General features: G+C 43.5%; 1 pseudogene across 1 annotated transcript in view; it reads left to right on the forward strand.

Moving 5' to 3' along the window:
• LOC311237472 (XK-related protein 6-like) overlaps positions 1-14,807 on the forward strand; it is a 40,827-nt pseudogene that overhangs the window by 2,026 nt on the left and 23,994 nt on the right. The window contains exons 5-6 of the transcript in view: positions 8,361-8,460; positions 8,611-8,785. The product of the transcript in view is annotated as an XK-related protein 6-like (transcript). The remainder of the gene's footprint in view (positions 1-8,360; positions 8,461-8,610; positions 8,786-14,807) is intronic.

Below are 14,807 nucleotides of genomic sequence, written 5' to 3' on the forward strand. Positions count from 1 at the left end.
AGTGCTGAGGAGCACACTTAAATATGCTCTCAGCCCACGATCAAATCTCATGATTGATTGACTAATTTAAAATGTTATTATAACTTGACAGACTGTGTTCTCATAGTGATTCCTTCACGTCAACGCTACAGGCCTCCTTGGAATTAATTACTTAATCATAATTAAAATAAATATGACAATATTTGTACGATAAGAAATTACGCATTTGATGTCGGAAAAATAAATAATATGGATTCATCTGATCACAGGGCAGCTGGATTAACCATATCTGAACCAGCTATTTTGGACAAATAATTACTCAGATATTCAAACACAATTATGCAATTATTGTGAAATGATTGAAAATAATAATAATTTAATGCCTTCTGTGGAATTTGTATTTCTTATTTGTTACACATCTGTTTTAATGATTAATTATATACATTTGAAAGAATGCAGGTCAACATGCAATGTATCCCATTGATTGGTATACAATGGGACAGACCTTTGTTTGATTGATTGATTGAAAACTGTATTAACAGATTGCAGAATGGGTACAGTACAGTACAGCTCAATTACATAAGGGGATGCAGACCAGAGAAATAATTTCGTCTTGTTTACATCAGGGTCCCCCATTTTCAATTCATCATAACATATATGACACACATGACACAGATAGACAGTACTGCTACATCTATACATTTATGACATACCAGATTTGCAAATACAGTACTGTTTGTGATACAAAAAGAGTCCAGAAAAGAGAGTACATTTGACGTAGAAACTGTTGGAGGAGGTTGGGTAGGAGGGGTGGGTGGGGGATAGACTTACACTGTACAAGCAAAACTGTACATTGGAATATTGACAAAACCATACTTCGTCATTTACTGTACATTGGAGGGGGTTGATATAGCTATAAACCTGCATTCCTTTGAATATATCATTAATCAATTAAACTTATATTGAAATACACTATATAGCCTATACACCAACACTGAAATGACAGTGGATAAATAAACAAGAACTAAAGCTAATCGGTGGAAATAGACTGCATTAATATTCCATAACAAGTCTTGTGTGCGCCTACGAATGAACAGTAGCCTATAGGCTTAATTATGGAATAATAAGCCATACTGCGTTCATTCATTACGCCCGCCGTAGGCTATATATATTATATGTCATTCATTCATTCATTCATATACAGTACTGCGCGCGCGCGTGTGTGTGTGTGTGCGCGCGCGCTGCGGCAGGTGTGTACCGCGAGCTGTATATGATGCCAATACATTAATCTAATCTAGTTTTGTTGGGCGCAAGCGTGATTACGAAACCTAGCCGCATTTCTCGGAGACGCTCTCTGATTGGCACTGACTGACGCTAGGTTTCGTAATCACGCGGCTCGCAAAGCACTTCCACCATTCCATTTCACACAGCTGCGTCACCAGTTGCCTTATAAGGAGCTATGGAGGCGTTGTTTTGTATGCAAATGAAGTGAACGGGAACGCGCTTTAGAGTTTAAGACAGAATGCCATTCTCCAAGCAGATATCAGATAATATAATTTGTGCAACCTTTTCAGCCACTTAACACTTTCCGTGCCACTCACAAGATTTCTCTGGTTTTTTTTATAGGTGGTTGCTAGCCACTCACGAGATTTCTCTGATTTTTTTTTTTTTTTTAGCGATCTGAAAAAATTTTCCACAGTGAGGGGCGCCGGCGATCACTGTGGAAAAAAGCGCCCCCTGTCGTCTCCCAGATGACATAAGTGATTTTGGAATGGACTCAATGAAAATGAATGGGGAAAAAAATCCGGTACTCCACATTTTCCAGTTCACTGATCCAGCCGGGGTTACCACAGTTCATTCTGGAACCTCAGATCCCCGTTGATCATGGAGATCTACAGTATCGCGTTGGATCCATACACGTATCGATTTTTTCGAATGGTGATCAGGAATTGGAATATACCAGTTGGATACCATCTGATGTCAGGTAAGGACTCTATGTTATCAGTGTTAGGATAATCAGAGTAAGTTTGATGAAGTTATAAGCTGTTTTGTGAAATGTCCTCTTTCGGTTTCACTGTAAAAGTCCGTGAGGAAATCAACGGAGCGATTATCAGTGCGCGGCCGTAATGTGCTTGCGTGCACGTATAATATTGATCATCTAGCGTTTATTTGAAAACGATTCATAAAAAGGCAGACGAATATCAACGTTGTGGAATATTCCACTAAAAGACGATTTTCATAGAATGCTCCAGAATGAGCTGTTTTTATATCAAAACGGGGGCTTTTCTAACTGCTCTGAAACGGAAACGATGCGATAAAAAAACAATCTGCCTTGACAGCACTGACTGGAAAATAGTCTTTGATAATGCGATGGGCAGATTAGACACATAGCCATAATTTAAAACATAGATTAGGCGATATTAACGTTAACATTGGCGCCGATGGTGGCATTCAGCCGGTAAAACGGAAAACCAGGCGTGGCGCTCAAAGTGTTAAGACATATTACCAGCACGTTCAGGACTCAGAGTGTACTTGTCATAGATTATGTCTCAGTGGTTCCAAGATAAGTCTTCCAGAATATATCTTTGAAAAATTTTCGGGAATGAGACCCAATGTCCAGTACGCCTACTTGATTTTCTGGGGGAATTTGCAGTGTGTATTGTCACCCACTAGATGGCGGTGTTTAACAAAACAAGAATACGGGGCATCCATTCTGCCACTCTGATTTACAGTAAATAGGCCGTATCTGGTCACATCTGGCTTGAAGAAAACCAGGTCTTTCAAGTCGAGGCCTTTATTGTTTCTAAGCAAAATGATAAGAATGCTGCAGTATTCTGAGATTACAGGTTAAATAGATTTTCCTTAAATGGATTTTCTAGATGATGCAGAGCTGTTCCTGGTTAGACACCAGCAGGGAGCAGGCAGCACAGCTTGTGTTCCGCTTGTTGTTGCTGTAGGCCCACAGACTTTAGAGACTTTTTTAGGCAATTCATTAGAATGACAATGAGATGTTAGCCTTTGGGAGAGGTGTTAGTTGGACAATGCCTAGGCTAACAGGCACTGTCTGTCCCTCACATGACGCGTTGTCTTGCTGAGTAGTTTCACCAGACTTTACCACACAGCTCGGACTAGTGCTCTTCATTCTAAGAAGCTTCATGATAAAAGGGCCAAGTCCTATTAGATTTGTAAAAGGTACAACTCAAGAATGGAACAATCCCCTGCCCAAGGACACATGAGCTCACTGCCTGGCGGTCTGCCTAGGGGATATGGGAGGAGCCTCATTGCATTCGTCAGGTGCATTACATCACCGGCAGCCAATCCCCTTGCTCTAAAACATGGAACAGTCACAGCAGAATCCCCCTTGCAGTGTGTATATGTCACTATGAATTGAAAATGGGGGACCCTGATGTAAACAAGACAAACGTCTTTCTCTGGTCTGCATCCCCTTAACGATTGTGTGTATTGAGCCGTACTGTATTGTACCCATTCTGCAATCTGTTAAATAAAGTTTTCATTCATTCATTCATTCACCGGACCCCAATGAGAAGTACCCCAGTTTACAGCTAGGAGGTGCAAGTGCACAGGTGTACTTTCCAAAGGGCTCAGCTGAACTACCAACACGGCTTCCCCAGGACCACAGACAGACAAGGAGAGAATGTTTAGCAAAAACAAGCAATACTGTTATGGTTTGTAACCGACCCCAATCGCACAACACAAGACAGGTATGAGAGTAAGCCAAAACAGGGCATTTATTTCTTACATAACAAAAAGCGGCACAGTCCCTTTAAGGGAAAACACAAAAACACTGGAGTCAAAGAAAATAGGGAAAATGCGGCACTGTGCCTTTAAGAGGCGAACAGGCTAAGGGACTAAGCCAGGGCAAAATGTCAAGGACCAGGACCAGGGGCACTGGAGAGGGGGACAGGGACAGAGGCCCGGAGAGGCGGGCTGGAGACAGGGACAGAGAACAGGGTTAAGGCCTTGGACAGGGCGAGGGCCAGAGCTGCTTACAGGGATGACAGGGTTCCGACGGCGGAGACCTGGCACGGGAACAGGGGCCCGACGGCGGAGGCCTGGCACGGAGATCCTCCTCGGAAGCTGCAGACGGGCAGCGCAGAACACCGGGGTCCCAGGGGACCGGGGCGAAGAGACGCATCCTCCCGTGGAACTAGGAAGCGATGCGCGCCGGCTTGACGTCTGGAGTGGGAGCGCGCCGGCTTGACGTCTGGAGTGGGAGCGCGCCGGCTTGACGTCTGGAGTGGGAACACCACTCCAGGCCTGGCACGGAGATCCCCCTCGGATGCTGCAGACGGGCAGCGCAGAACACAGGGGTCCCAGGGGACCGGGGCGAAGAGGCGCATCCTCCCGTGGAAATAGGAAGCGATGCGCGCCGGCTTGACGTCTGGAGTGGGAACACTGGAAAACCTCCCGTAGAGAATTAGAGAGCGTAGACGGCGTCCCACTCCAGGCAAACGGCGACAGGTGGTGAAGTACAGGGGTGGCACGACGTCTCACGCCGGAGACGCGGCAGTAGATTGTAGTAACAAGAACGACCCGACCAGGACTGGAGGGAGGTCCAGGTATTTAAAGCCCTCTGGGGCGCTAATCATAAACTAAGACAGCTGCGAAAGGTAGTCCAAGCGTGGGGGCTGGTGAAGAGTAGAGGAGAGTAAAACATCGCAAGGGTGGGGGCTGGTGAAGGAGAGTAGACAGGGAAAGTCCAAAGGTGGGGGCTGGTGAGGTGAGGAGACAGGGAATAAAGGTCCAGGGAACAGGCGAATCCTCACAAATACTTTATTACATAACAATGGTATTTAAGAAAAACAGACAATACTTTAATACATAGTATACAAATTCATAAAACAACCTAAAGTTATTTAGACTAGATTAAAATACCCATGCCCCTAGGCCTAGGGTAATTAAAAAGAGGAAGCGCTCTTTGCACTATAGGCCAACCCCCAAAGCTATTCCCACCCACACTACCTGTCCCGCCACTAGGTCTGGGACTTTTCACACAACTAGTCCAGAATCACACTACACCTTTAAACCACAGTTCACTGCAAATAGCCTGAGATATACAGCACACAATTGATCTCAGGGAGTCACAGCATTCAATGAAAATTGTATTAACAGATTGAGCAGGTTTTGAGAAAGGTGCTCTGTCGCCTGTGAGTTGTGTTCTCTTGAGTCGCTAACCATTCAAATTCACTAACGTTAAAATAGTGTTATAATAACATTAAATGTTTGTTCAAATAACTTTAGTTTAATTTTTTTTTTTTTTTTTATTTAAATATTTGTATTGGTTTTTTAAAGATTTTTCACGTTGTGGTGGACACTAGATGGAGGTGTCTCACTTCAGAATGGACACTGATTGAGTGACAGGAGGGAGTTGACTTAAGGGTGTGGCTGTACCTTGGTTCTGTTGGATTTGTTTGGAAGTAAAGTTCAGAGACTCGATACTCCGTCTGCTCGTCTCATTGATTCACTTCCACAGTGGTGACCCTAAACGTGTGAAATATGAGCAATAACGAGAATCCACCGGCTGTGGTTCCCGCAGTGTATGCAGCTACAGTCAAGTTGCCAGAGTTTTGGCAGCATGACTCGGCCCCGTGGTTTCAGCACATCGAGGCACAATTTCACCTCCGCGGAATAATGTCGGATGAGACGAAATATTACCATGTTGTGGCGGCATTGGATTCCTCCACTACACGCCGGCTGATGGGATGCCTGAGAGAGCCGCCAGCAGCCGGCAAATACGACGCGCTCAGAGAACAGCTGTTGCGCATTTTCCAGCTGTCAGATGCAGAGCGCGCGGAGCGCCTATTGTCCCTCAACGGATTGGGGGACAGTAAACCAACAGAACTGATGGAGAACATGCTAGCACTGCTTGGTTCAGGTGACGCTACGTTTATTTTTGTGCAGCTGTTCCTGCGTCAACTCCCGACTCCGGTGCGCACGGCTCTGGCCAGCTCGCCTCTCGTGCGCACCAAGGATTACCGGGGATTGGCAGAGGAGGCGGACAGAATACTACTGGCCTCCCGTCAGTACTGTGTGGCTGCTGTGTCTGATCGGGTGGCTGATCGCAGGGATCAGACACAGAGGGATGATAGAGGGCTTTGTTATTATCATCGCCGTTTTGGCAACAAAGCGAAGAGCAGTTACAGTTACTTACATTACAAAAACACACAATGGGACAGGGGGGGGGGGTTCCTCCAGTTCATCTATGCCATCCTCACACCATAAGCAAGCAAAAACAAAAAGAAAACAGGCAAAAAGGAAAGCAAACCAAGTTTTAGTTTTAAGTTTGAGAAGGAATGTGTGGGCTGCTTGCGTAGACCAGACCTACAGTATATATCCCACAATGCATCACTCTTAAAGGAGCAGGCAACACCCTAATCTACTTTTTTTTATCACATTTCAGAATGTTGAGGGACAAATCGATAGATTATCAAACATGTTTAAAATAGTTCCTACGACCTTAGAATTTTTGTCTAATCACGATTGCGGGTAAACTTGCATGTCTTAACACATTGACTGCCAGCCATTGTACCCATCAAAGTACCCAGTCTGCCACCGTTGAAAGCCTATGGAGATGTTTCTTTCTTTGCAGGGCTATAACTTTTTAAATGTTATTGCTATATTGATAATGGCCCATTCAACATCGATTATCTATCGTTCCGGATGTGAGAACGTTATATTTTTTCATTCATACATTGTTGTGTTAATACCGTCTTGAATATAAGTATGTTTATAAGCTTTTCTGCTGTAATTCCAAAAAACGCTAGTTATAGGCCCAAATGCATATGATTATCGATTGCCGTTTCTTTCCTATACACGCTGTATTAAAAAATTCAAATGTATATGATCAGTATACATTATGCTTCATCATGCGTGGAGGAAAGTGGGGGCGGGGTCGTCTATAATTCCTTTATCGTCAGTAACGGCTTTATGTAGTATGGGTTGATATATTGATCAGACTGTTTGCAAACAAAGAAACGCACAATCGGGCTGAAAATAACGTTACTGTCCTCTTACCGTGCGCCGATGAGACTGGAGGAGAAAGATCCCAATTATTTGACGCCAATCGCCTAGATCAATTTCCGGTTTGTATGGCGCAATAAACACCGAAATCATAACGATTATTGCGTTATGGAAGCGATCCAAATGCACGCCAGTGTTTGTCTGTAGTCCCGTAGCAAGATATTACTGCCGGAGGGATCTCCTCGACGCACCGATCACAACTTCTGGTTTTGAGAGTGTAACTCGCCCGACCATCCACCAGGCGGCGGTATTGAGGCGTTGCAATCTCATTCAGGGTCCCGCTGCAGGGTCGGAGGTTGGCTGGATGAATTATGAATGCCATGGTGAAAAAATGAAATATTGATTTAAAAAACGGCTTTCGCCGTTCTTGGCGTTCAACGCATGGCAGGCAAACGCGCCGTAAGCCGTTTTTGGCGACCAATGTGTTAATAATAAAACATATATATATACATATATAGGCTACAGGTATATAAAAAAAATTTAAACTTAAAAAAAAAAAATTAATAGAAGTGCGGTACCACCGCATCCCGTGGTGATTAGCCACACACACAACCGCGGTGGGAAAATGTCATACAGCCCTAACGTCACGCCCACCGTCAAGCTGATCACAGCATCCCTGCTGTGTTTTCTTCTGTTCATTAGGCCTCTTGTTTATGTTCCAATTGTTGTGAATTGTTTGCGCCGCCCCTGTGCCTCAAATAGATTCGCTATCAGCTCTATCTTTAATCGTTCAAAATGTTCAGTTGCTATTGCATGCACTCATCTGTGTTTCACTGTTTCTATTCTGCCGGTCACTCCTAGTGCCTAGCAGAAAGAACTGAATGTCCACACAATGACATTCTAGCTGAAGGTTTGTTTACTTCCACTTGGGTTGCATACATACATGAACTGACAGGTACCGTATCTGACGTCATTATCAAGAGTCTGGGCTAAACCAACTTATGGGTGAAACCATTACGTCAGGATACCACATTTCCCTTCTTTTAAAATAAGTGCATTTAATTATAACACAATAAAATTATACCACCATATAACACCATAAGTGCAAATCACATCTATCACAAATCAATTTTTTTTTTTTTAACAACATCAGTGTAATAACAGTCACAGGTCTAGAATGTCTCTCGGCTTAACTAAGCGGCCTGACCTGGTAGTAATGCCAGTTTACAGTGCTCTGTCTCCCCCTGCAGGTAGGTCAGGACACTGCACCTGGTTTACAGTGCTCTGTCTCCCCCTGCAGGTACGTCATGACCCTGTACCTGGTTTACAGTGCTCTGTCTCCCCCTGCAGGTAGGTCAGGACCCTGTACCTGGTTTACAGTGCTCTGTCTCCCCCTGCAGGTACGTCAGGACCCTGCACCTGGTTTACAGTGCTCTGTCTCCCCCTGCAGGTAGGTCAGGACACTGCACCTGGTTTACAGTGCTCTGTCTCCCCCTGCAGGTACGTCAGGACCCTGTACCTGGTTTACAGTGCTCTGTCTCCCCCTGCAGGTAGGTCAGGACCCTGCACCTGGTTTACAGTGCTCTGTCTCCCCCTGCAGGTAGGTCAGGACCCTGCACCTGGTTTACAGTGCTGTGTCTCCCCCTGCAGGTAGGTCAGGACCCTGTACCTGGTTTACAGTGCTCTGTCTCTCTGGTCCTGCAGCTCTGCATCGTGATCCAGGAGAACCAGCTGGTCCTGCAGCTCTGCATCGTGATCCAGGAGAACCAGCTGTTCCTGCAGCTCTGCATCGTGATCCAGGAGAACCGGGCCGAGAGGCTGCAGTGTAGGAGCACACACACACACACACACATACACACACACACACACACACACACACACACACACACACACACACACACACACACACACACACACACACTACACATTCTGCACTCTCTCACACACAAACACACCACAGGTCACTTTAAACACTTGAGAAGAGGTAACTTTAAAGGAAAGAAAAAAGGTCAATTTTTTTATTCATTTTTTTAAACATAACTGGATGTTTTTGTAGACATGAGCTTTAGTACGTGTGGGATACGGTTACAGTGCAGCAGCTGATTCTGAGACAGTTATCCTAAACACCATCAGCAACTGCTGCGCCATCCCACACATTCCGACTGTACTGTTATAAAACATACACATTCTGCATAAACACACACACACACACACACACAATACATAAACACTACAGGAGGACACACACACACGGGCACAGTGTTAACATTCAGTTTATGGTGCATCTACTATCATTTCTCCAGAGCATAATTCATCTTTGTGGATATTGTACATGGATTAAGTCATTTCCTTGCAGTACTTGTGTACAGTGTCATTTTATTTTTTATTTACTGTGGAATCAATTGTTTATAAATTGAAAATCCCTCTAGATGTTCTGATTCTACATCAATACTTTGATCTGATGTCTGTGACTTCTGGGCAACATCTGTAGGACTAGTTGACACAGAGTGGCGGACTTCATAATTAACTATAGGTACCAGTGTATGAACATTTCCTCTCATTTGGGCAAACAACCTCACACGATTACTTAATATTTGGTTATTTGTGATACTATTTGTACATGCAATTCAATGCCATTACTTCTTTTGCTTTAAAATTAACATGGTTGTGTTGTACAGTAGGTTACAGTTATAGGGTAGAGGAGTTTCACAGGCTGTGTGACGTACAGGTGTAGAGGCAGCTCTGTGTAGGAGTGTGTTTCAGTGCGTACAGGTGTAGAGGCAGCTCTGTGTAGGAGTGTGTTTCAGTGCGTACAGGTGTAGAGCAGCTCTGTGTAAGAGTGTGTTTCAGTGCGTACAGGTGTAGAGCAGCTCTGTGTAAGAGTGTGTTTCAGTGCGTACAGGTGTAGAGCAGCTCTGTGTAGGAGTGTGTTTCAGTGTGACGTACAGGTGTAGAGGCAGCTCTGTGTAGGAGTGTGTTTCAGTGTGATGTACAGGTGTAGAGGCAGCTCTGTGTAGGAGTGTGTTTCAGTGTGACGTACAGGTGTAGAGCAGCTCTGTGTAGGAGTGTGTTTCAGTGTGACGTACAGGTGTAGAGCAGCTCTGTGTAGGAGTGTGTTTCAGTGTGACGTACAGGTGTAGAGGCAGCTCTGGGTAGGAGTGTGTTTCAGTGTGATGTACAGGTGTATAGCAGATCTGTGTAGGAGTGTGTTTCAGGCTGTGTCCCTATGAGATCGGATAGATAGAGCGGTGCAAGCCCATTTAAAGTTAGTAGCACTTGTTGAAGAATTTTGATGCTTGAATTAGGTAGGCCTGGAAAAAAAGTGCATTACAGTAGTCTAGACCAATGTTCCCTCTAATTATTTTTTGGTCTGAGCAAACACTCAAACCTCCTGAGCAGACATCAGCAACTACTGAGCAACATACGTCACCTGCCGATTAACCGGTTAGTTGATAAGCGGCGGTTTGTAAAAAATCTGAGAATCTTAATTTCCCTTAATGTCTAACATAAAAATATATACATTTTGCTGATACAGAGAAATAATACAAAAAGGCATATTATATTCCTTAATCAAATATTTATTTGACCATTGATTGACGATACAGAGCATAGTCCTTACTTTGGCTGGGTTGGCGGCGGCGGTGTGAGTCGTGTCACTAACTTTTGACTTTTTAGGAGGCTGACTCGTCATTATTTTATTATGTGAATTATAATGCGACTTCAAGGGTGACCATATTGTGATTTTTTTTAAAGAGGACACTCTGCCTTCAGCCTCAAGATACTTAATCAAAGTTTACTCAAAGATGCCTTATCATTATAATATATTTAAAGTATACCTCCTCTGTATGGATATAAAATTATTGTTTATATTATTTTATATAACAAAATAATATCTCTCTATAACCAAAGTTACTCAACATGCTGTATTATGCCTAAAGTAATCTATCTGACAAATATCAAGAAAATAACTAAATCAACCTATGACAAAATAATATATATTTTCAAGACTTACTGGACAAAATAAATAACAAGAAAAATATGATGTAATGTTCTAAATAATACCTCTTCTGTATTAGAAAACCCAGCTTTAAAAAATATATCTTTATCTTTTCAATGTAATGTAAATTATAAAACAGAAACCTCACAAAGATACTAATTTAAAAGTGCACTATGCAGTTTCAGATTTGTTGCAATTAGTGTACTAAACTAATTTATTACACACATAATCCTTAGAATGATTGTATCATAAGCATTTATCAAACCAAAACATAATTTTGAGGCATCAAAATAGTTTTCAATCATTTTCTTTCTCTCTCTGTATAGCTGCATTCTTCAATCAATTCGGTCAACTTTGCCATCAAACTCTCGCCTCGCACTGCTTTGTTTGTAATGTTTTGCTGTGTCCATGTGAGCTTTGAGATCGCCAGCACCTTTATTAGACACATAAACATTATGGTCAAGCTGGCGGCTACGTGGCGTAGTGGGCAAGGCGCTCGCCACGAATGCGGAGACGCTGGGCTCGCCTGTTTGAGCCCAGCGATCCACATTGCTTTCAGTTTAGCTGGTCGTTCATACTAATACACATTGGCCGTATTAGGGGGTGGGAAACTGATGGGTTGGGATCGGGCGTTGTGGACAGCGACTCCTACAGGTCGGTTGGTGCGCCTGCGCAGTAGAATCAGGAAGTGTCGGGGGCAGCGTGAGCCTCCCACGCGTTACTCCTCGCCACTGAGAGATCGAGCTGCGCAGGTGAAAAGATGTGACTGCTGTTACCTCAAGTACCGGAGGGGACTTGTGCTATGTATGACTTAGTCCACATTGCAGCCGGCTTGTGGGAGGCAAGAAACAGCGTTCGTGACAGGGGAGGGTTGAATTGGATGATATGAAATTGGGATGGGAGAAAATATAGAAAAATGGGAGAAAAAATGGATAAAAAAAAAAAAAACATTATGGTCAAGCTTTGCACGCGTTGCACTCCGCTTCCAATTAGTCTCGACCGGGATGATAAATTGGAAATTTTCTCTGCAGTTCATCTGTAATGTACATTTTCACGTTTGCATTGTGAGGAGCCAGCAATGCTGGTCGGATCTGTCCACTTCCTCATCTGTTGTGTGTGTCTGTGTGAGCGTGCAGTAGCGCTGCCCACAAAGCACTGAAAGCGGGGCTTCTCTTGGTAACGTCACACGCAACAGGTTACCGTTAGGGATGTCCCGATAAATTTTTTTTGCTCCCGATCCTATCCCGATCATGTGATTTTGAGTATCTACCGATACCGATCTTTCCCGATCCGAACAACAAAAATATATATATTTTTTATTTTTATTTAATTTTTTATCCCAATTTCTCACATTACATTCACCCTGAATGTTGACGTTATCGAGGTGAAAAGTTAACTTCATTCAAACGAGGCATTGCAATCCTTGACATAAATCATTTGATGTATAATTAAATCAAAGGAAATGCGTTTGGGTTTGAGAGTGTGGCTGGTCTGCCGTTCTGCAGCTGGGTACTATTGGTTTGTTTTGGCAAAATTATTCTGCTCTGTGTGACAATAAATAAATGAATGATGATATGCAATTTAAAACCAAAACTAAGGCCTCAGTATGAGTTTAAGACGTGAACATGGTCATGTTTGTTGAATAAAAAGAAAGAAAAAAAAAGAAAAAAACTTTTTTTTTGCGCGACCAATTTCAGATGTGCGCGGGAGCGTTTTGCGGGCGCACCTTAGGGGGAAGGTTGGTCTAGACGTGATGAGACAAATGCATGAATTAGGGTTTCAGCATCAGCCAGAATTAAAATAGGGTGAATTTTCGCGATGTTACGAAGATGGAAGAAGGCAATTTTGGTGAAATTTTTTATAGTGCTTTAAATGAGAGGGAGGAATAGAAAATGACTCAGAGGTTTTACATGGTGGAGCTCTGAGATACATGACAAGTATCAAAGTTGAGGGAGATGTCCTCAAACAGGCCTCTGTGGTTTGGGGGGCCAACAATTAACATCTCAGTTTTATCTGCATTAAGGAGTAGAACGTTTTGCGACATCCACTTTTTAATGGCAAGCAGGCAAGCCTCGAGATTTTGTAATTGGGAGGAATAATTTGGCTTAATAGGTATGTATAATTGGGTGTCATCAGCGTAAACATTTAAGTGAATGCCAAATTTACGTATGATAATGCCGAGGGGTAGCATATAAATAGAAAATAGCAGAGGGCCCAGAACAGAGCCTTGTGGGACACCGCATTGCACTAGGAGGGTCTCAGATGTTAAATCATTATAGACCACGCAGTGTGTTCTATCAGTTAAATAAGATTTAAACCAGGGTGCGGCTGGGTAGCGCAGTGGACTAAGCACTCGCCTACCTCTGGGATTGAATCCAGCTGTCAGCGGTACATCCGGCTTGGTCAGTCGTCCCTACTAACACAATTGGCAGTGTTAGCGGGGGGGGAGCCGGCGGGGTTTGTGTCCTGGTCGTTGTAAACTGCGGTTCCTACTGGTCGGTCGGGCGCCTGTTCAGCAGGGAGGGGATCGGGGGGACATAGCGTGAACCTCTGCACGTGTTACGTTCCTCCAGTGAAACTCCTCGCTGTCAGGTGAAAAGAAGCGGCTGGCTGACTCCACATGTATCGGAGGAGGCATGTGGTAGTTCTACACCCACCCCAGGCCGACAGTGGGACAATGCACGCAACGAGCAGGAAGGGAATTGGCATAACGACTAAATTGGGATGGGTGAAAAAATACAGAAAAGCCCAAAAATAAATAGAATAATACATATCTTTTTTTAATAATTGAAACCAAGCGAGTGCGTGACCCTGAATGCCAACATGATTCTCGAGCTGACTCAGAAAAATGGAATGATCGACAGTGTCAAAGGCTGCACTGAGATCAAGCAATAAGAGCACAGAAGTGAGGTTTGAGTCGAGAGAGAGCAGTAAGTCGTTTGTGACTTTGGTAACCGCCGTTTCGGTGGAGTGTAAGGCTCTAAAGCCAGATTGAAATGATTACATTTTCAAGTTTGTTTATTATTTGTCACATATAAAATACATGTACTTTACGGTGTAATGCTTGGTTCTGTATGAGCCCCTGAGAGTGTGCTTCATACAGTAAAAAATAAGTAAAAAAGTAAGTAAAAGAGGCATATACAATATACAATCTAAAGTACAACCTAAGTACAATGAGAAAAAATGCTAAAAAGTGCAAATCTCTTTAATAGATAGATAAATATAATGTAGTGTTAAAGTGTCTAAAGTGAGTGTCAAGGTGAGTGTTTGTTTAAAGTGGGTGTGTACATGTGGATGTGTGCGCAATGAGTGTAGATGATGGTTTGTTACATAGAGTCATTGAGCATCCTGATGGCCTGGGGATAGAAGCTTCTTCTGAGTCTTTCTGTGCTTGCCATGAGACTCCGGTAGCGCTTGCCTGACCGCAGCAGTTCCAAGAGGCAGTTGTTTGGGTGACTAGAGTCTTTTGTTATTCTCTTAGCCATGGCCCTGCAATGCTTGGTGCGTTCGGCTGAACGGGCCACTCTCTGTAGTCTGCTGCGGTCTTGTGCGGTGCTATTCCCAAACCAGGAGGTGATATTACAAGTCAACATGCTCTCTGTTGTGCATGAGTAGAAGTTCTTAAGGATCTTCTGACTCACTTTGAACTTCCTTAGGCGCCTAAGGAAGTAGAGGTGTTGCTGTGCCTTCTTTATTACACTGTTTGTTTATTGTTTTGTTTATTGTTATTTGCACTTACAAACATACATTCTGGAATAAAATAAGTAAAAGAAGAACAGTTAAAATGTGCAGGAATGGTCAAAAAGCCAAAGGGCTTATAAGCGCCCTCTTAAACAAATGAGAATTTGGC

This window comes from Notolepis coatsorum (assembly GCF_963971535.1).
Source record: "Notolepis coatsorum genome assembly, chromosome: 1".
Classification (NCBI taxonomy): Eukaryota; Metazoa; Chordata; class Actinopteri; order Aulopiformes; family Paralepididae; genus Notolepis; species Notolepis coatsorum.